Source organism: Cryptomeria japonica, unplaced genomic scaffold (assembly GCF_030272615.1).
Source record: "Cryptomeria japonica unplaced genomic scaffold, Sugi_1.0 HiC_scaffold_33, whole genome shotgun sequence".
Classification (NCBI taxonomy): Eukaryota; Viridiplantae; Streptophyta; class Pinopsida; order Cupressales; family Cupressaceae; genus Cryptomeria; species Cryptomeria japonica.
This window is the reverse complement of record NW_026728855.1, coordinates 255,001-277,500: the sequence shown is the minus strand read 5'-3', so window position 1 is coordinate 277,500 and position 22,500 is coordinate 255,001. Positions and strand designations below refer to the sequence as shown.

The 22,500-nt window shown below is 61.0% G+C and overlaps 2 non-coding genes across 2 annotated transcripts; both read right to left on the bottom strand.

Moving 5' to 3' along the window:
• Positions 1–3,323: 3,323 nt before the first annotated feature.
• On the bottom strand, positions 3,324–3,442 carry LOC131861780 (5S ribosomal RNA). Its single transcript, XR_009360811.1, has one exon. It is a non-coding gene; the product is annotated as a 5S ribosomal RNA (ribosomal RNA).
• Positions 3,443–11,259: 7,817 nt separating this feature from the next.
• On the bottom strand, positions 11,260–11,378 carry LOC131861798 (5S ribosomal RNA). The gene has a single exon (XR_009360829.1). It is a non-coding gene; the product is annotated as a 5S ribosomal RNA (ribosomal RNA).
• Between the last annotated feature and the right edge of the window lie 11,122 nt (positions 11,379–22,500).

The window sequence follows — 22,500 nt, the reverse complement described above, 5'->3', positions numbered from 1 at the left end:
TGGCTGGGTTTGCCCCGGCTGCGCTCCGAAGCGGGGTTATTGGAGCGCCGCCTCTTTTTTTGTCGGAGCGTTTGGTGGGGTTTCTCGCATTGGCTCTTCCGAGGCCCGGTTGCCACCCTGGCGCGCACGAAGTCGGAAGTAGGGTTAATTGCCCGGGTGCGCACCTTTGCCAGGGTGGGCACCTTACCTGGGCTGCGCACCAGGGCGGGCTCAAGATGGCACGCGCGTTCCGTTTTTTTCACTATCTTTCAAAACGAAAATTTTAAAATCTCCTTTTTTTTTTGCCTTTTCTGGAAATTAGTGAAGGCAGCGCATCAAAGGTGCGCACCTCGCTGCCCACCTTGGTGTGCTCTGAGGTGCGCACCCGGGAGCGCTACGAAGTGTGCTCCAAGGTGCGGCGTGCACGTTGTCGGAGCCCGGTTTGCCCCGGGTGCGCACCTCGCCTGCACCTTGGCCGGGGTGGGCACCTTGGCTGGGTTTGCCCAGGGTGCGCTCCGAAGCGGGGTTACTGGAGCGCCCCCTCTTTTTTTGTCAGAGCGTTTGGTGGGGTTTCTCGCATTGGCTCTTCCCAGGCCCGGTTGTTGGGTGCGCTCCCACCCTGGCGCGCGCGAAGTTGGAAGTTGGGTTAATTGCCCGGGCGCGCACCTTCGCCAGGGTGGGCACCTTGGTGCGCACACCTTGGCTGGGCTGCGCACCAGGGCGGGCTCAAGATGGCACCAGCATTCCCTTTTTCTCACTATCTTTCAAAACGGAAATTTTAAAATCTCGTTTTTTTTTTGCCTTTTATGGAAATTAGTGAAGGCATCGCATCAAAGGTGCGCACCTCGCTGCCCACCTTGGTGTGCTCCGAGGTGCCCACCACGGTGCGCAACGCCGGTGCGAACCCGGGAGCGCCCCGATGTGTGCTCCAAGGTGCGGCGTGCACGAAGTCGGACCCCGGTTTGCCCCGGGTGCGCACCTCGCGTGCACCTTGGTGCGCACACCTTGGCTGGGTTGCGCGGCCTGGTGGGCACCATGGTGCGCACCAAGGAGCGCTCCGAAGTGTGCTCCAAGGTGCGGCGTGCACGAAGTCGGAGCCCGGTTTGCCCCGGGTACGCACCTTCGCCGGGGTGGGCACCTCGGCTGGGTTGCGCGCCCTGGTGCGCACCAAGGAGCGCTCCGAAGTGTGCTCCAAGGTGCGGCGTGCACGAAGTCGGAGCCCGGTTTGCCCCGGGTGCGCACCTCGCGTGCACCTTCGGCGGGGTTGCGCGCCCTGGTGGGCACCATGGTGCGCACCAAGGAGCGCTCCGAAGTGTGCTCCAAGGTGCGGCGTGCACGAAGTCGGAGCCCGGTTTGCCCCGGGTGCGCACCTCGCGTGCACCTTCGGCGGGGTTGCGCGCCCTGGTGGGCACCATGGTGCGCACCAAGGAGCGCTCCGAAGTGTGCTCCAAGGTGCGGCGTGCACGAAGTCGGAGCCCGGTTTGCCCCGGGTGCGCACCTCGCGTGCACCTTCGCCGCGGTGGGCACCATGGCGTGCACGAAGTCGGAGCCCGGTTTGCCCCGGGTGCGCACCTCGCGTGCACCTTCGCCGGGGTGGGCACCTCGGCTGGGTTGCGCGCCCTGGTGCGCACCAAGGAGCGCTCCGAAGTGTGCTCCAAGGTGCGGCGTGCACGAAGTCGGAGCCCGGTTTGCCCCGGGTGCGCACCTCGCGTGCACCTTCGCCAGGGTGGGCACCTCGGTGCGCACACCTTCTCAATGTTTTCTTGCCTTTTCTGGAAATTGGTGAAGGCAGCGCATCAAAGGTGCGCACCTCGGTGTGCTCCGAGGTGCGAACCCGAGAGCGCTCCGAGGTGCCCACGAAGTCGAAAGTCGGGTTAATTGCATTGTTTTCCCCGGGTGCGCTCCGAGGTGCGCAACATCGGCGCGCACCAAGGAGGGCTCCGAAGTGTGCTCCAAGGTGCGCACGATGGCGTGCACCTCTGGTGCGCACGATTCGGAGCTCGGTTTGACCGGGGTGCGCACACCTTGGCTGGGTTGCGCACCTTTTGTGCGCTCCAAGGTGCGCACGAAGTCGGAGCTCGGTTTGCCCCGGGTGCGCACCTTCGCCAGGGTGCGCACCTTGATGCGCACGCCTTGGCTGGGCTGCGCACCTTGGTGGGCGCCATGGTGCGCACCTTTCGTGCGCTCCAAGGTGCGCACGAAGTCGGAGCTCGGTTTGCCCCGGGTGCGCACCTTGGTGGGCGCCATGGTGCACTCCGAGGTGCCCAAGATTGGTGCGCACCAAGGAGCGCTCCGAAGTGCGCTCCAAGGTGCGCGCGAAGTCGAAAGTTGGGTTAATTGTCCGGTTTGCCTCGGGTGCGCACCTTGCGTGCACCTTCGCCAGGGTGGGCGCCTTGGTGCGCACACCTTGGCTGGGCTGCGCACACCTTGGCACCCGCGTTTCCTTCATTTTAAATTTTTTTTTTTTACAATCTCTCAAGTGGGAAATTCTATAATCTCAACTTTTTTTGCCTTTTCAGGAAACTTTTGAATGGAGCGCATCATTGGTGCGCTCCGAAGTGTGCTCCAAAGCTCTCTCCAGCTGCGTGCACCTGCCCCGGCCGCGCACCCGGCCCCGCCCAGCTTCGCTCACCTGTCCCGGGCGTCTGGTGCGGAACCTTAGAGTAAGAAACATCACCGTGCACCTTGGCCAACGTGCGCGACTCGACCGAGCGCGCACTGGCCGAGGTGCACACCGATTTCACCTGGGTGCGCGCGCAGCACCTCGGGCGCACCGGGGTGCGCGCACAACGCCCGGGTTGCACCGTGGCCTGTGTGCTCGGGGCGCCTCGGGTGCGCGCTCGGTGTCGCCCCCGCGCGCGCGGTAGTGCGGGCAGCGCACCCCGGCCCGGCCCGGCCCCGACGAGAACGCAAACGGGCAAAAGGTTTATTCAAATAGCATTGCGATGCCCGGCGAAAAACTAAAAAAGGGTGCAACACCGGGACTTCGCCCCGCCCAGCTTCGCTCACCTGTCCCGGGCGTCTGGTGCGGAACCTTAGAGTAAGAAACATCACCGTGCACCTTGGCCAACGTGCGCGACTCGACCGAGCGCGCACTGGCCGAGGTGCACACCGATTTCACCTGGGTGCGCGCGCAGCACCTCGGGCGCACCGGGGTGCGCGCACAACGCCCGGGTTGCACCGTGGCCTGTGTGCTCGGGGCGCCTCGGGTGCGCGCTCGGTGTCGCCCCCGCGCGCGCGGTAGTGCGGGCAGCGCACCCCGGCCCGGCCCGGCCCCGACGAGAACGCAAACGGGCAAAAGGTTTATTCAAATAGCATTGCGATGCCCGGCGAAAAACTAAAAAAGGGTGCAACACCGGGACTTCCCGGGAGGTCACCCATCCCAGTACTACTTCGGCCCAAGCGCGCTTAACTGCGGAGTTCTGATGGGATCCGGTGCACTAACGCTGGTATGATCGCACCCGTTATGAGCTTGTCGCAGTGTGTACTTAGCAAACCGCGACCCACGTGCGAATCCACCCCGGCCACCCACCCCCGTCGAGGTGCACACCCTCCCTCGCGAAGTGCGCCCCGTTCGCCAAGTGTGAGCCCTGCCCGGGTGCGCGCACCTTGCTAGGGCGTCGGGTGTGCACCCGGCCCGGCCTACGTGCGTGCACCTGTAGGGGGCGTCGTGTGCGTGCAGTGTCCCGTCTGCAACGCGGTGCCCACACACCACCTCGGGCGCAACGACCTGCGCTCACATGTGGGCCGAGTGCACCTTGGTGCATGTTCGGGGCGCCTCGGGTGCACGCTCGATCTTGCCCCGGTGCACCAAGGCGCTCGGTTTGCCCCGGGTGCGCACTTGGTGCAAGGTGGGCACCCAAAATAGGGATCAAGCACCAAAACACAAGTTTCGGGATGCAAAATGGGACCCAAGGACCACAAATGCGTTCCAAGACCCATGATGGGTCCACGAGAACAAAAATGTGTTCCGAGACTTAATAAACAAATATTGGGTTTTAGGAGAAGAAACATGCTCTGATGCCCAAAACGAGAATCGACCCCGAAAAGGCCACAGGCCAAAAGTGGGATGCGAGACAAAAAAAAATGGGACCCGAGGACCAAAATTGGGTTCCCAGGTCGAAGACAGGGCAACCGGACAAGAAACGACCTCTAAGGCTCGAAATGAGTCCCGACGACTAAAACTTGACAAGAAGCACCCATCAGGCACCCAACTCGACACCCATGGGATGCCGACCCACCCGGGCTTCCACCTAGCACACCTTGGCACCCACCCACCCTCGCACCCAACCTCGCACCCAACTTAGCACCTTTGAACCCACATTGGCACTCACCCTGACCCTGGCACCTTGGAACCCACATTGGCACTCACCTTGACCCTGGCACCCACCTTTGCACTCACCTTGGGACCCACCCTGGCTCCCACCTCGGCACCCACCCAGACACCCACCTTGGTTCCTTGGCACCCACCTTGGATCCTTGGCACCCACCCCGACACCCACCTTGGCACGCAACTTGGCTACTTGCCACCCACCTTGGCTCCTTGACGCCCACCCCGACAACCACCCCGTGACCTACCCTGGCTAGGGTTGGTGCACACCCACCCTGGTGCCCACCTTGGCACCCACCCTATGACCCACCTTGGCACGCACCTTAGTACCCACCCCGTTACCCACCCTAGGACCCACCCCGTGACCCACCTTGGCCAGGGTGGGTGCCTTGGTGCGCACAACTTGCCTGGGCTGCACACCAGGGCGGGCTCAAGATGGCACCCGCGTTCCGTTTTTTTCACTATCTTTCAAAACGGAAATTTTAAAATCTCATTTTTTTCTTTTTTTTGCCTTTTCTGGAAATTAGTGAAGGCAGCGCATCAAAGGTGCGCAATGCTGGTGCGAACCCGGGAGCGCTCCGATGTGTGCTCCAAGGTGCGGCGTGCACGAAGTCCGAGCCCGGTTTGCCCCGGGTGCGCACCTCGCGTGCACCTTCGCCGGGGTGAGCACCTTGGCTGGGTTGCGCGCCCTGGTGCGTACCAAGGAGCGCTCTGAAGTGTGCTCCAAGGTGCGGCGTGCACGAAGTCGGAGCCCGGTTTGCCCCGGGTGTGCACCTCGGGTGCGCACCTCGCGTGCACCTTCGCTGCGGTGGGCACCTTGGCTGGGTTGCGCGCCTTGGTGGGCACCATGCAGTGCACGAAGTCGGAGCCCGGTTTGCCCCGGGCGCGCACCTCCGCCAGGGTGGGCACCTTGGTGCGCACAACTTGCCTGGGCTGCGCATCAGGAAGGGCTCAAGATGGCACCCGCGTTCCGTTTTTTTCACTATCTTTCAGAACGGAAATTTTAAAATATCGTTTTTTTTTGCCTTTTCTGGAAATTAGTGAAGGCAGCGCATCAAAGGTGCGCAACGCTGGTGCGAACCTGGGAGCGCTCCGATGTGTGCTCCAAGGTGCGGCGTGCACGAAGTCGGAGCCCGGTTTGCCTCGGGTGCGCCCTGGTGGGCACCATGGTGCGCACCAAGGAGCGCTCCGAAGTGTGCTCCAAGGTGCGGCCTGCACGAAGTCGGAGCCCGGTTTGCCCCGGGTGTGCACCTCGGGTGGGCACCTTGGTGCGCATGCCTTGCCTGGGCTGCGCACCAGGGCGGGCTCAAGATGGCACCCGCGTTCCTTTTTTTTCACTATCTTTCAAAACGGAAATTTTAAAATCTCATTTTTTTTTGCCTTTTTCTGGAAATTAGTGAAGGCAGCGCATCAAAGGTGCGCACCTCGCTGCCCACCACGGTGCGCAACGCCGGTGGGCACCCGGGAGTGCTTCGAAGTGTGCTCCAAGGTGCTGCGTGCACGTTGTCGGAGCCCGGTTTGCCCCGGGTGCGCACCTCGCGTGCACCTTCGTCGGGGTGGGCACCTTGGCTTGGTTTGCCCCGGCTGCGCTCCGAAGCGGGGTTATTGGAGCGCCGCCTCTTTTTTTGTCGGAGCGTTTGGTGGGGTTTCTCGCATTGGCTCTTCCGAGGCCCGGTTGCCACCCTGGCGCGCACGAAGTCGGAAGTAGGGTTAATTGCCCGGGTGCGCACCTTTGCCAGGGTGGCACCTTACCTGGGCTGCGCACCAGGGCGGGCTCAAGATGGCACGCGCGTTCCGTTTTTTTCACTATCTTTCAAAACGGAAATTTTAAAATCTCCTTTTTTTTTTGCCTTTTCTGGAAATTAGTGAAGGCAGCGCATCAAAGGTGCGCACCTCGCTGCCCACCTTGGTGTGCTCTGAGGTGCGCACCCGGGAGCGCTACGAAGTGTGCTCCAAGGTGCGGCGTGCACGTTGTCGGAGCCCGGTTTGCCCCGGGTGCGCACCTCGCCTGCACCTTGGCCGGGGTGGGCACCTTGGCTGGGTTTGCCCAGGGTGCGCTCCGAAGCGGGGTTACTGGAGCGCCCCCTCTTTTTTTGTCAGAGAGTTTGGTGGGGTTTCTCGCATTGGCTCTTCCCAGGCCCGGTTGTTGGGTGCGCTCCCACCCTGGCGCGCGCGAAGTTGGAAGTTGGGTTAATTGCCCGGGCGCGCACCTTCGCCAGGGTGGGCACCTTGGTGCGCAAACCTTGGCTGGGCTGCGCACCAGGGCGGGCTCAAGATGGCACCAGCATTCCCTTTTTCTCACTATCTTTCAAAACGGAAATTTTAAAATCTCGTTTTTTTTTTGCCTTTTATGGAAATTAGTGAAGGCATCGCATCAAAGGTGCGCACCTCGCTGCCCACCTTGGTGTGCTCCGAGGTGCCCACCACGGTGCGCAACGCCGGTGCGAACCCGGGAGCGCCCCGATGTGTGCTCCAAGGTGCGGCGTGCACGAAGTCGGACCCCGGTTTGCCCCGGGTGCGCACCTCGCGTGCACCTTGGTGCGCACACCTTGGCTGGGTTGCGCGGCCTGGTGGGCACCATGGTGCGCACCAAGGAGCGCTCCGAAGTGTGCTCCAAGGTGCGGCGTGCACGAAGTCGGAGCCCGGTTTGCCCCGGGTGCGCACCTTCGCCGCGGTGGGCACCATGGCGTGCACGAAGTCGGAGCCCGGTTTGCCCCGGGTGCGCACCTCGCGTGCACCTTCGCCGGGGTGGGCACCTCGGCTGGGTTGCGCGCCCTGGTGCGCACCAAGGAGCGCTCTGAAGTGTGCTCCAAGGTGCGGCGTGCACGAAGTCGGAGCCCGGTTTGCCCCGGGTGTGCACCTCGGGTGCGCACCTCGCGTGCACCTTCGCTGCGGTGGGCACCTTGGCTGGGTTGCGCGCCTTGGTGGGCACCATGCAGTGCACGAAGTCGGAGCCCGGATTGCCCCGGGCGCGCACCTCCGCCAGGGTGGGCACCTTGGTGCGCACAACTTGCCTGGGCTGCGCACCAGGAAGGGCTCAAGATGGCACCCGCGTTCCGTTTTTTTCACTATCTTTCAGAACGGAAATTTTAAAATCTCGTTTTTTTTTGCCTTTTCTTGAAATTAGTGAAGGCAGCGCATCAAAGGTGCGCAACGCTGGTGCGAACCTGGGAGCGCTCCGATGTGTGCTCCAAGGTGCGGCGTGCACGAAGTCGGACCCCGGTTTGCCCCGGGTGCGCACCTCGCGTGCACCTTGGTGCGCACACCTTGGCTGGGTTGCGCACCCTGGTGGGCACCATGGTGCGCACCAAGGAGCGCTCCGAAGTGTGCTCCAAGGTGCGGCGTGCACGAAGTCGGAGCCCGGTTTGCCCCGGGTGCGCACCTCGCGTGCACCTTCGCCGCGGTGGGCACCATGGCGTGCACGAAGTCGGAGCCCGGTTTGCCCCGGGTGCGCACCTCGCGTGCACCTTCGCCGGGGTGGGCACCTTGGTGTGCAGACCTTGGCTGGGTTGCGCGCCCTGGTGGGCACCATGGTGCGCACCAAGGAGCGCTCCGAAGTGTGCTCCAAGGTGCGGCCTGCACGAAGTCGGAGCCCGGTTTGCCCCGGGTGTGCACCTCGGGTGGGCACCTTGGTGCGCATGCCTTGCCTGGGCTGCGCACCAGGGCGGGCTCAAGATGGCACCCGCGTTCCTTTTTTTTCACTATCTTTCAAAACGGAAATTTTAAAATCTCATTTTTTTTTGCCTTTTTCTGGAAATTAGTGAAGGCAGCGCATCAAAGGTGCGCACCTCGCTGCCCACCACGGTGCGCAACGCCGGTGGGCACCCGGGAGTGCTTCGAAGTGTGCTCCAAGGTGCTGCGTGCACGTTGTCGGAGCCCGGTTTGCCCCGGGTGCGCACCTCGCGTGCACCTTCGTCGGGGTGGGCACCTTGGCTGGGTTTGCCCCGGCTGCGCTCCGAAGCGGGGTTATTGGAGCGCCGCCTCTTTTTTTGTCGGAGCGTTTGGTGGGGTTTCTCGCATTGGCTCTTCCGAGGCCCGGTTGCCACCCTGGCGCGCACGAAGTCGGAAGTAGGGTTAATTGCCCGGGTGCGCACCTTTGCCAGGGTGGGCACCTTACCTGGGCTGCGCACCAGGGCGGGCTCAAGATGGCACGCGCGTTCCGTTTTTTTCACTATCTTTCAAAACGGAAATTTTAAAATCTCCTTTTTTTTTTGCCTTTTCTGGAAATTAGTGAAGGCAGCGCATCAAAGGTGCGCACCTCGCTGCCCACCTTGGTGTGCTCTGAGGTGCGCACCCGGGAGCGCTACGAAGTGTGCTCCAAGGTGCGGCGTGCACGTTGTCGGAGCCCGGTTTGCCCCGGGTGCGCACCTCGCCTGCACCTTGGCCGGGGTGGGCACCTTGGCTGGGTTTGCCCAGGGTGCGCTCCGAAGCGGGGTTACTGGAGCGCCCCCTCTTTTTTTGTCAGAGCGTTTGGTGGGGTTTCTCGCATTGGCTCTTCCCAGGCCCGGTTGTTGGGTGCGCTCCCACCCTGGCGCGCGCGAAGTTGGAAGTTGGATTAATTGCCCGGGCGCGCACCTTCGCCAGGGTGGGCACCTTGGTGCGCACACCTTGGCTGGGCTGCGCACCAGGGCGGGCTCAAGATGGCACCAGCATTCCCTTTTTCTCACTATCTTTCAAAACGGAAATTTTAAAATCTCGTTTTTTTTTTGCCTTTTATGGAAATTAGTGAAGGCATCGCATCAAAGGTGCGCACCTCGCTGCCCACCTTGGTGTGCTCCGAGGTGCCCACCACGGTGCGCAACGCCGGTGCGAACCCGGGAGCGCCCCGATGTGTGCTCCAAGGTGCGGCGTGCACGAAGTCGGACCCCGGTTTGCCCCGGGTGCGCACCTCGCGTGCACCTTGGTGCGCACACCTTGGCTGGGTTGCGCGGCCTGGTGGGCACCATGGTGCGCACCAAGGAGCGCTCCGAAGTGTGCTCCAAGGTGCGGCGTGCACGAAGTCGGAGCCCGGTTTGCCCCGGGTACGCACCTCGCGTGCACCTTCGCCGGGGTGGGCACCTCGGCTGGGTTGCGCGCCCTGGTGCGCACCAAGGAGCGCTCCGAAGTGTGCTCCAAGGTGCGGCGTGCACGAAGTCGGAGCCCGGTTTGCCCCGGGTGCGCACCTTCGCCGCGGTGCGCACCATGGCGTGCACGAAGTCGGAGCCCGGTTTGCCCCGGGTGCGCACCTCGCGTGCACCTTCGGCGGGGTTGCGCGCCCTGGTGGGCACCATGGTGCGCACCAAGGAGCGCTCCGAAGTGTGCTCCAAGGTGCGGCGTGCACGAAGTCGGAGCCCGGTTTGCCCCGGGTGCGCACCTCGCGTGCACCTTCGGCGGGGTTGCGCGCCCTGGTGGGCACCATGGTGCGCACCAAGGAGCGCTCCGAAGTGTGCTCCAAGGTGCGGCGTGCACGAAGTCGGAGCCCGGTTTGCCCCGGGTGCGCACCTCGCGTGCACCTTCGCCGCGGTGGGCACCATGGCGTGCACGAAGTCGGAGCCCGGTTTGCCCCGGGTGCGCACCTCGCGTGCACCTTCGCCGGGGTGGGCACCTCGGCTGGGTTGCGCGCCCTGGTGCGCACCAAGGAGCGCTCCGAAGTGTGCTCCAAGGTGCGGCGTGCACGAAGTCGGAGCCCGGTTTGCCCCGGGTGCGCACCTCGCGTGCACCTTCGCCAGGGTGGGCACCTCGGTGCGCACACCTTCTCAATGTTTTCTTGCCTTTTCTGGAAATTGGTGAAGGCAGCGCATCAAAGGTGCGCACCTCGGTGTGCTCCGAGGTGCGAACCCGAGAGCGCTCCGAGGTGCCCACGAAGTCGAAAGTCGGGTTAATTGCATTGTTTTCCCCGGGTGCGCTCCGAGGTGCGCAACATCGGCGCGCACCAAGGAGGGCTCCGAAGTGTGCTCCAAGGTGCGCACGATGGCGTGCACCTCTGGTGCGCACGATTCGGAGCTCGGTTTGACCGGGGTGCGCACACCTTGGCTGGGTTGCGCACCTTTTGTGCGCTCCAAGGTGCGCACGAAGTCGGAGCTCGGTTTGCCCCGGGTGCGCACCTTCGCCAGGGTGCGCACCTTGATGCGCACGCCTTGGCTGGGCTGCGCACCTTGGTGGGCGCCATGGTGCGCACCTTTCGTGCGCTCCAAGGTGCGCACGAAGTCGGAGCTCGGTTTGCCCCGGGTGCGCACCTTGGTGGGCGCCATGGTGCACTCCGAGGTGCCCAAGATTGGTGCGCACCAAGGAGCGCTCCGAAGTGCGCTCCAAGGTGCGCGCGAAGTCGAAAGTTGGGTTAATTGTCCGGTTTGCCTCGGGTGCGCACCTTGCGTGCACCTTCGCCAGGGTGGGCGCCTTGGTGCGCACACCTTGGCTGGGCTGCGCACACCTTGGCACCCGCGTTTCCTTCATTTTAAATTTTTTTTTTTTACAATCTCTCAAGTGGGAAATTCTATAATCTCAACTTTTTTTGCCTTTTCAGGAAACTTTTGAATGGAGCGCATCATTGGTGCGCTCCGAAGTGTGCTCCAAAGCTCTCTCCAGCTGCGTGCACCTGCCCCGGCCGCGCACCCGGCCCCGCCCAGCTTCGCTCACCTGTCCCGGGCGTCTGGTGCGGAACCTTAGAGTAAGAAACATCACCGTGCACCTTGGCCAACGTGCGCGACTCGACCGAGCGCGCACTGGCCGAGGTGCACACCGATTTCACCTGGGTGCGCGCGCAGCACCTCGGGCGCACCGGGGTGCGCGCACAACGCCCGGGTTGCACCGTGGCCTGTGTGCTCGGGGCGCCTCGGGTGCGCGCTCGGTGTCGCCCCCGCGCGCGCGGTAGTGCGGGCAGCGCACCCCGGCCCGGCCCGGCCCCGACGAGAACGCAAACGGGCAAAAGGTTTATTCAAATAGCATTGCGATGCCCGGCGAAAAACTAAAAAAGGGTGCAACACCGGGACTTCCCGGGAGGTCACCCATCCCAGTACTACTCCGGCCCAAGCGCGCTTAACTGCGGAGTTCTGATGGGATCCGGTGCACTAACGCTGGTATGATCGCACCCGTTATGAGCTTGTCGCAGTGTGTACTTAGCAAACCGCGACCCACGTGCGAATCCACCCCGGCCACCCACCCCCGTCGAGGTGCACACCCTCCCTCGCGAAGTGCGCCCCGTTCGCCAAGTGTGAGCCCTGCCCGGGTGCGCGCACCTTGCTAGGGCGTCGGGTGTGCACCCGGCCCGGCCTACGTGCGTGCACCTGTAGGGGGCGTCGTGTGCGTGCAGTGTCCCGTCTGCAACGCGGTGCCCACACACCACCTCGGGCGCAACGACCTGCGCTCACATGTGGGCCGAGTGCACCTTGGTGCATGTTCGGGGCGCCTCGGGTGCACGCTCGATCTTGCCCCGGTGCACCAAGGCGCTCGGTTTGCCCCGGGTGCGCACTTGGTGCAAGGTGGGCACCCAAAATAGGGATCAAGCACCAAAACACAAGTTTCGGGATGCAAAATGGGACCCAAGGACCACAAATGCGTTCCAAGACCCATGATGGGTCCACGAGAACAAAAATGTGTTCCGAGACTTAATAAACAAATATTGGGTTTTAGGAGAAGAAACATGCTCTGATGCCCAAAACGAGAATCGACCCCGAAAAGGCCACAGGCCAAAAGTGGGATGCGAGACAAAAAAAAATGGGACCCGAGGACCAAAATTGGGTTCCCAGGTCGAAGACAGGGCAACCGGACAAGAAACGACCTCTAAGGCTCGAAATGAGTCCCGACGACTAAAACTTGACAAGAAGCACCCATCAGGCACCCAACTCGACACCCATGGGATGCCGACCCACCCGGGCTTCCACCTAGCACACCTTGGCACCCACCCACCCTCGCACCCAACCTCGCACCCAACTTAGCACCTTTGAACCCACATTGGCACTCACCCTGACCCTGGCACCTTGGAACCCACATTGGCACTCACCTTGACCCTGGCACCCACCTTTGCACTCACCTTGGGACCCACCCTGGCTCCCACCTCGGCACCCACCCAGACACCCACCTTGGTTCCTTGGCACCCACCTTGGATCCTTGGCACCCACCCCGACACCCACCTTGGCACGCAACTTGGCTACTTGCCACCCACCTTGGCTCCTTGACGCCCACCCCGACAACCACCCCGTGACCTACCCTGGCTAGGGTTGGTGCACACCCACCCTGGTGCCCACCTTGGCACCCACCCTATGACCCACCTTGGCACGCACCTTAGTACCCACCCCGTTACCCACCCTAGGACCCACCCCGTGACCCACCTTGGCCAGGGTGGGTGCACCCACCCTGGTGCCCACCTTGGCACCCACCCATCCTAGCACCCAGCCTGTGACCGGGCTTGGAACCCAACCTTGCACCCGCACCCGTCTTGGCCAGTGTGGGTGCGCACCCATCCTGGCACCCACGTTGTGACACACCCTTTAACCCACGCACCCTAGCACCCACGTTGGCACCCACCTTGGAACCCAACCTAGCAACTTGGCACCCACCCCGTGACCCACCTTGGCATCCACCATAGCAGTCGCCGACTTGGCACCCACCTCGGCACCCACCTTGACACTTGTGGACCCACCTTGCCACTCACCCTAGCATCGACCCATCCTAGCACCCACCCTGGCACCTTTGCACCCTAGCACTCACCCATCCTAGCACCTAACCTGTGACCCACCTTGACACTCACCCTCGCACCCACCTTGGAACCCAACCTAGCACCCACCCACCCTGACACCAACCCTAGCACCTACCCACCCTTGCACCCACCCTGTGACCCATCTTGGCACCCACCCATCCTACCACTCAACCTATCACCCACCTTCTCACCCACCTTGGCATCCACCTTAGCACCCACCCACACTGGCACCTTGGCACCCACCTCGGGCAAGGTGGGTGCACACCCACCCTGGCACCCAATTTAGAACCCACCGAGCATGTTACCCACCTTGGCACCCACATTGCAGCCCACCCTAGTACCCACCCTATGACCCACATTGGCATCCACACCCTAGCACCCAGGCACCTCGACACCCGCCTTGACACCCACCCTAGCACTGAACCTGTGACCCACCTTGGAACTCACCCTAGAACCCACCCACCCTGTGAACCACCTTGGCATCCACCTTAGCACCCACCCACCTTGGCACCCACTCTAGCACTCACCCATCCTAACACCCAACTTGTTACCCACCTTGGCACCCGCCCTCGCGTCCACCTTGAAACCCACCCTAGCACCCACCCACGCAGGAGCCCACCTTGGCACCCAACCTAACACCCACGCATCCTGGCACCCAACTTGTGACCCACCTTGGAACCCACCCTAGTACCCACCTTTGAACCCACTATATCACCAACCCACCTTGGCACCCACCCTATGACCCTCTTTGGAATCCACCCTAGCACGCACCCACCCTGGCACCCACCATGGAGCGCACCCTAGCACCCACCCACCTCGGCACGCACCTCAACACCCACCTTGGTGTGCGCACTGCGCCAACCTCTCAAAGACCCTATGTGGTGCGCTCCAAAGTGTACACCTTTGGTGCGCTCCAAGGTGCGCACCTTTGGTGCACACCGAGGTGCACACCAAAGTGTGCACCGAGGTGAGCACCAAAGTGCACTCCAGGGTGCACACCAAGGCGTGCACCTTTGGTGCGGTCAATGCAAACGAATTCGGAAGTTGGGGTCGATGTCCTAATCGCTGCTGCAGACTACACGTATGAGAATCGGACAAATAGCTTTATATAGGGGAGGTGTTGCGTTTGATGGGTCGACTCCCCTGGTTGTGTGCACTGCACCAACTTCAAAGACCCTGTCTTGTTTAAGAAGTCAAAAGTTGGGGTGGATGTCCTAATCATTGCTGCAGTCTACGCATGTATGAGAATCAGACAAATAGCTTATATAGGGGAGGTGTTGCATTCGGTGGGTTGACTCCCCTGGTTGTGCGCACTGCGCCAACCTCAAAGACCCCGCATAGCAGAAGAAGTCGGAAGTCGGATTTTGGTGAGCACCAAGGCGTGCACCTTTGGTGCGGTCAACGCAGACGAATTCAGAAGTTGGGGTGGATGTCCTAATCGTTGTTGCAGGCTACACATGTATGAGAATCAGACAAATAGCTTATATAGGGGAGGTGTTGGGTTTGATGGGTCAACTCCCTTGGTTGTGCGCATTACGCCAACCTCAAAGACCTTGTTTTCGTTAAGAAGTCAAAAGTTGGGGTCAATGTCCTAATGGCTCCTGCAGGCTACACATGTATGAGAATCGGACAAATAGCTTATATAGGGGAGGTGTTGGGTTTGATGGGTCGACTCCCCTGGTTGTGCGCATTACGTCAACCTCAAAGACCTTGTTTTCGTTAAGAAGTCAAAAGTTGGGGTCGATGTCCTAATTGCTCCTGTAGACTACACATGTATGAGAATCAGACAAATAGCTTATATAGGGGAGGTGTTGGGTTTGATGGGTTGACTCCCCTAGTTGTTCGCATTACACCAACCTCAAAGACCTTGTTTTCGTTTAGAAGCCGAAAGTTGGGGTCGATGTCCTAATTGCTCCTGCAGGCTACGCATGTATGAGAATCAGACAAATAGCTTATATAGGGGAGGTGTTGGGTTTGATGGGTCGACTCCCCTGGTTGTGCGCATTGCGCCAACCTCAAAGACCCTGCATTGCGGATGAAGTCGAAAGTCAGAGTTTGGTGTGCTACAAGGTGTGGTCGAAGGTGCTCACCTAGGTGTGCACCTTTGGAGCACAGGAAAAGTGCCCTCCAAAAGTGCGCACCTTTGGAGTGCACAAAAGTGCCCTCCAAAAGTGCGCACCTTTGGAGCGCAGAAAAGTGCCCTCCAAAAAGTGCCCTCCAAAAGTGCGCACCTTTGGAGCGCAGAAAAGTGCCCTCCAAAAAGTGCCCTCCAAAAGTGCGCACCTTTGGAGCGCAGAAAAGTGCCCTCCAAAAAGTGCCCTCCAAAAGTGCGCACCTTTGGAGCGCAGAAAAGTGCCCTCCAAAAAGTGCCCTCCAAAAGTGCGCACCTTTGGAGCGCAGAAAAGTGCCCTCCAAAAAGTGCCCTCCAAAAGTGCGCACCTTTGGAGCGCAGAAAAGTGCCCTCCAAAAAGTGCCCTCCAAAAGTGCGCACCTTTGGAGCGCAGAAAAGTGCCCTCCAAAAAGTGCCCTCCAAAAGTGCGCACCTTTGGAGCGCAGAAAAGTGCCCTCCAAAAAGTGCCCTCCAAAAGTGCGCACCTTTGGAGCGCAGAAAAGTGCCCTCCAAAAAGTGCCCTCCAAAAGTGCGCACCTTTGGAGCGCAGAAAAGTGCCCTCCAAAAAGTGCCCTCCAAAAGTGCGCACCTTTGGAGCGCAGAAAAGTGCCCTCCAAAAGTGCGCACTTTTGGTGCGCACCAAGGCGCTGGTTCGGTCGTTGCAGGCGAGTTCGGAAGTTGGGGTCGATGTCCTGAGCGGAGGTGCAAACTACACAGGTGTCGGAATCGGACAAATAGCTTATATAGGGGAGGTGTATGCTTCGATGGGTCGACTCCCCAGGTTGAGCGCACCGCGCCAACCTCAAAGACCCTACGGTATGGATGAAGTCGGAAGTTGGGTCCGATGACCGATTCGATTAGTAGGTATGCTCATGAGGTCGGAATTTGGGTCCGATGACCTGCCATGTGCAGGAAGGCGAATGTTGACACTGTGCGTTGCAAGGTGCACACCAAGGCGCTGGTGCGGTCTTTTTAGTCGAGTTCGGAAGTTGGGGTCGATGTCCTGATCGGAGGTGCAAGCTACACAGGTGTGGGAATCGGACAAATAGCTTATATAGGGGAGGTGTATGCTTCGTTGGGTCGACTCCCCGGGTTGAGCGCACCGCGCCAACCTCAAAGACCCTACGGTATGGATGAAGTCGGAAGTTGGGTCCGATGACCGATTCGATATGTAGGCATACTCGCGAGGTCGGAATTTGGGTCCGATGACCTGCCACGTGCAGGAAGGCGAATGTTGGCACTGTGCGTTGCAAGGTGCGCACCAAGGCGCTGGTTCGGTCGTTGGAGGCGAGTTCGGAAGTTGGGGTCGATGTCTTGATCGGAGGTGCAAACTACACAGGTGTGGGAATCGGACAAATAGCTTATATAGGGGAGGTGTATGCTTCGTTGGGTCGACTCCCCGGGTTGAGCGCACCGCGCCAACCTCAAAGACCCTACGGTATGGATGAAGTCGGAAGTTGGGTCCGATGACCGATTCGATATGTAGGCATACTCGCGAGGTCGGAATTTGGGTCCGATGACCTGCCATGTGCAGGAAGGCGAATGTTGGGACTGTGCGTCGCAAGGTGCGCACCAAGGCGCTGGTGCCGTCGTTGCAGTCGAGTTCGGAAGTTGGGGTCGATGTCCTGGTCAGAGGTGCAAACTACACAGGTGTGGGAATCGGACAAATAGCTTATATAGGGGAGGTGTATGCTTCGATGGGTCGACTCCCTGGGTTGAGCGCACCGCGCCAACCTCAAAGACCCTACAGTATGGATGAAGTCGGAAGTTGGGTCCGATGACCGATTCGATACGTAGGCATATTGGCGAGGTCTGAATTTGTGTCCGATGACCTGCCATGCGCAGGAAGGCGGAATTTGGGTCCGATGACCGAGTTGATGGCGTGCCATGCGCAGAAAGGCGGAATTTGGGTCCGATGACCGAGTTGATGTTGATGGCCCGCCATGCACAGGAAGGCGGAATTTGGGTCCGATGACCGATTTGAAGGCGTGCCATACGCAAAAAGGCGGAGTTTGGGTCCGATGACCGAGTTGATATTGATGGCCCGCCATGCGCAGGAAGGCGGAATTTGGGTCCGATGACCTGACATACGCATGGAGTCCGACTCGGGGGCCGATGTTCGATTCGATGACTTGCATTGTGGGTAAAGTCGGAAGTTGTGGTCTTTGACCCGATTCGATGACCAGACTTCGGCTGCTTGAGAATCGGACAAATAACTTATATAGGGGAGGTAGTGTTCTCGAGCATCCTCCCCCCGTGCCCGTTTATGTCGATTGATGCTGGTGCTCGACTGGTTGGAGCGCTCGGATGCAAAAATCTTGCACCAGGATTTATCGATTGTGATGGACACGGCAAGTCTCCTGATTGCTATGCAGGAGCTCATCGTGAATCTCTATGCGGCCTTGGTATGGACTCGACCTGCGGAATGGTTCGGCAATGGTAGTCGCTCCAACACGTCCTTGCAATGGCCACAGAGGTGATTCGACTAGAGCTCCAGTCTAGCTTTTGGGTTGCTTGGCGGACTGGTATAGCCGCGATCGAGTTCCGGCCATGAACGTTTTAGATAGCTCTTGGGCTTTCTGGGACGGAAGTCGGAAGTTTGGGCTGTTGTCCGATTTGATGACCATTCTTCGGATGTGTGAGAATCGGACAAATAACTTATATAGGGGACTGTGTTGTCTCACGCAGCCCCCTCCGTGCCCCTCTATCTCGACCGATGTTGGTGCTTGAAAGGGTTGGGATCGCTCGGATTTATAAACGTGCACCACCATTTGTCGAGTGTGAGGGACGCGGCAGGTCTCCTAAATGCTATGCGGGCGCTCTCTGAGAATCTCTATCCGGCCTCGACACAGACTAGTCTTGCTGAATGGTTTGGCACTGGTAGTCGATCCAACACGTCGTTGTTGTGGCCGCCTAGGCGATTCGATTCGAGCCCCCGTCTAGCTTTTGGGTTGCTTGGCGGATTTTGCCCTATCCGCAAGTGAGCTCGGTCCCTAAACGTTCGAGAAACCCGATTGCTATGCGCCGACTCTCTTTCTTGCGAGCCTCCATCTAGCTTTTGGGTCTCTACGGAACGGAAGTCGGAATCTGGGACCGTTGTTTGATTCGACGAGGCAGACTACGGTTGTGCGAGAATCGGACAAATAACTTATATAGGGGAGGTGTTGACTGGAGCATTCTCCCCCGTGCCCCTCTAACTCGACCAATGCTGGCGCTCGAACGGTGGTAGCGCTCGGATTTTCATTGAGCGCCAGCATTGGTCGATTTAGAGGGGCATGCGAGATTCCCGAATGCTATGCGAGGGCTCTAACGGAAATGTCTATTGGTTTCGGTATGGATGCAATTGCGAGTGGTTCGGCAAAGGTAGTCGTTCCGATGCGTCCATGTCGTGGCCAAATCGATAATTCGATTTGAGCCCTCGTATAGCATTTGGGTCTCTCGATGTGATTCCGCATTCCAGTCCCTTTGGGCACTGCTTGAGCCGCATCCCAGGGGGTTCCCTTCCCAATAATCTGCCTCGCAACCCGATTGCTATGCGGTGAGGCTCCTCGGCCGCCTCGGAACTATCTGTGTATCAGACGCATCGCGGGATAAGGGGTTGGCAACGGTAGTCGCCCCAAGCGCGTCCGATGCTTGGACCATTCCGAGGCGGCCCTGAAGCCTCTTCCGTCTAGCCGTTGGGTCCTTCTCGCCGCATCCCTCGCCTCGCACCCCGATTGCTATGCGGTGAGGCTCCTCGGCCGCCTCGGAACTATCTGTGTATCGGACGCGTCGCGGGATAAGGGGTTGTCACTGGTAGTCGCCCCAAGCGCGTCCGATGCTTGGACCATTCCGAGGCGGCCCTGAAGCCTCTTCCGTCTAGCCGTTGGGTCCTTCTCGCCGCATCCCTCGCCTCGCACCCCGATTGCTATGCGGTGAGGCTCCTCGGCCGCCTCGGAACTATCTGTGTATCGGACGCGTCGCGGGATAAGGGGTTGTCATTGGTAGTCGCCCCAAGCGCGTCCGATGCTTGGACCATTCCGAGGCGGCCCTGAAGCCTCTTCCGTCTAGCCGTTGGGTCCTTCTCGCCGCATCCCTCGCCTCGCACCCCGATTGCTATGCGGTGAGGCTCCTCGGCCGCCTCGGAACTATCTGTGTATCGGACGCGTCGCGGGATAAGGGGTTGTCACTGGTAGTCGCCCCAAGCGCGTCCGATGCTTGGACCATTCCGAGGCGGCCCTGAAGCCTCTTCCGTCTAGCCGTTGGGTCCTTCTCGCCGCATCCCTCGCCTCGCACCCCGATTGCTATGCGGTGAGGCTCCTCGGCCGCCTCGGAACTATCTGTGTATCGGACGCGTCGCGGGATAAGGGGTTGTCACTGGTAGTCGCCCCAAGCGCGTTCGATGCTTGGACCATTCCGAGGCGGCCCTGAAGCCTCTTCCGTCTAGCCGTTGGGTCCTTCTCGCCGCATCCCTCGCCTCGCACCCCGATTGCTATGCGGTGAGGCTCCTCGGCCGCCTTGGAACTATCTGTGTATCGGACGCGTCGCGGGATAAGGGGTTGTCACTGGTAGTCGCCCCAAGCGCGTCCGATGCTTGGACCATTCCGAGGCGGACCCGAAGCCTCTTCCGTCTAGCCGTTGGGTCCTTCTCGCCGCATCCTTCGCCTCGCACCCCGATTGCTATGCGGTGAGGCTCCTCGGCCGCCTCGGAACTATCTGTGTATCGGACGCGTCGCGGGATAAGGGGTTGTCACTGGTAGTCGCCCCAAGCGCGTCCGATGCTTGGACCATTCCGAGGCGGACCCGAAGCCTCTTCCGTCTAGCCGTTGGGTCCTTCTCGCCGCATCCCTCGCCTCGCACCCCGATTGCTATGCGGTGAGGCTCCTCGGCCGCCTTGGAACTATCTGTGTATCGGACGCGTCGCGGGATAAGGGGTTGTCACTGGTAGTCGCCCCAAGCGCGTCCGATGCTTGGACCATTCCGAGGCGGACCCGAAGCCTCTTCCGTCTAGCCGTTGGGTCCTTCTCGCCGCATCCCTCGCCTCGCACCCCGATTGCTATGCGGTGAGGCTCCTCGGCCGCCTTGGAACTATCTGTGTATCGGACGCGTCGCGGGATAAGGGGTTGTCACTGGTAGTCGCCCCAAGCGCGTCCGATGCTTGGACCATTCCGAGGCGGACCCGAAGCCTCTTCCGTCTAGCCGTTGGGTCCTTCTCGCCGCATCCCTCGCCTCGCACCCCGATTGCTATGCGGTGAGGCTCCTCGGCCGCCTTGGAACTATCTGTGTATCGGACGCGTCGCGGGATAAGGGGTTGTCACTGGTAGTCGCCCCAAGCGCGTCCGATGCTTGGACCATTCCGAGGCGGCCCCGAAGCCTCTTCCGTCTAGCCGTTGGGTCCTTCTCGCCGCATCCCTCGCCTCGCACCCCGATTGCTATGCGGTGAGGCTCCTCGGCCGCCTTGGAACTATCTGTGTATCGGACGCGTCGCGGGATAAGGGGTTGTCACTGGTAGTCGCCCCAAGCGCGTCCGATGCTTGGACCATTCCGAGGCGGCCCCGAAGCCTCTTCCGTGTAGCCGTTGGGTCCTTCTCGCCGCATCCCTCGCCTCGCACCCCGATTGCTATGCGGTGAGGCTCCTCGGCCGCCTTGGAACTATCTGTGTATCGGACGCGTCGCGGGATAAGGGGTTGTCACTGGTAGTCGCCCCAAGCGCGTCCGATGCTTGGACCATTCCGAGGCGGACCTGAAGCCTCTTCCCTCTAGCCGTTGGGGCTTTCTCGCCGCATCCCTCGCCTCGCACCCTGATTGCTATGCTGTGAGGCTCCTCGGCCGCCTTGGAACTATCTGTGTATCGGACGCATCGCGGGATAAGGGGTTGGCAGTGGTAGTCGCCCCAAGCGCATCCGATGCTTGGACCATTCCGAGGCGGCCCTGCAGCCTCTTCCGTCTAGCCGTTGGGGCCATCTCGCCGCATCCCCCACCTCGCACCACGATTGCTATGCGGTGAGGCTCCTTGGCCGCCTCGGAACTATCTGTGTATCGGACGCATCGCGGGATAAGGGGTTGTCACTGGTAGTCGCCCCAAGCGCGTCCGATGCTTGGACTATTCCGAGGCGGCCCTGCAGCCTCTTCCGTCTAGCCGTTGGGGCCATCTCGCTGCATCCCCCACCTCCTCGGCCGCCTCGGAACTATCTGTGTATCGGACGCATCGCGGGATAAGGGGTTGGCAGTGGTAGTCGCCCCAAGCGCGTCCGATGCTTGGACTATTCCGAGGCAGCCCTGCAGCCTCTTCCGTCTAGCCTTTGGGGCCATCTCGCCGCATCCCTCGCCTCGCACCCCGATTGCTATGCGGTGAGGCTCCTCGGCCGCCTGGGAACTATCTTCGTATCGGACGCATCGCGGGATAAGGGGTTGTCACTGGTAGTCGCCCCAAGCGCGTCCGATGCTTGGACTATTCCGAGGCGGCCCTGTGGCCTCTTCCGTCTAGCCGTTGGGGCCATCTCGCCGCATCCCCCACCTCGCACCCCGATTGCTATGCGGTGAGGCTCTTCGGCCGCCTTGGAACTATCTTCGTATCGGACGCATCGCGGGATAAGGGGTTGTCACTGGTAGTGGCCCCAAGCGCGTCCGATGCTTGGACTATTCCGAGGCGGCCCTGCAGCCTCTTCCGTCTAGCCGTTGGGGCCATCTCGCCGCATCCCCCACCTCGCACCCCGATTGCTATGCGGTGAGGCTCCTCGGCCGCCTTGGAACTATCTTCGTATCGGACGCATCGCGGGATAAGGGGTTGTCACTGGTAGTCGCCCCAAGCACGTCCGATGCTTGGACTATTCCGACGCGGCCCTGTGGCCTCTTCCGTCTAGCCGTTGGGGCCATCTCGCCGCATCCCCCACCTCGCACCCCGATTGCTATGCGGTGAGGCTCCTCGGCCGCCTTGGAACCATCTTCGTATCGGACGCATCGCGGGATAGGGGGCTGTCACTGGTAGTCGCCCCAAGCGTGTCCGATGCTTGGACCATTCCTAGGCGGCCCTGAAGCCTCTTCCGTCTAGCCGTTGGGGCCTTCCCGCCCCATCCCTCGCCTCGCACCCCCGATTGCTATGCGGTGAGGCTCCTCGGCCGCCTTGGAACCATCTGTGTATCGGACGCATCGCGGGATAAGGGGTTGGCACTGGCAGTCGCCCCAAGCGCGTCCGATGCTTGGACCATTCCGAGGTGGCCCTGAAGCCTCTTCCGTCTAGCCGTTGGGGCCTTCCCGCCCCATCCCTCGCCTCGCACCCCGATTGATATGCGGTGAGGCTCCTCGGCCGCCTTGGAACTATCTGTGTATCGGACGCATCGCGGGATAAGGGGTTGGCACTGGTAGTCGTCCCAATCGCATCCGATGCTTGGACCATTCCGAGGCGGCCCTGCAGCCTCTTCCGTTTAG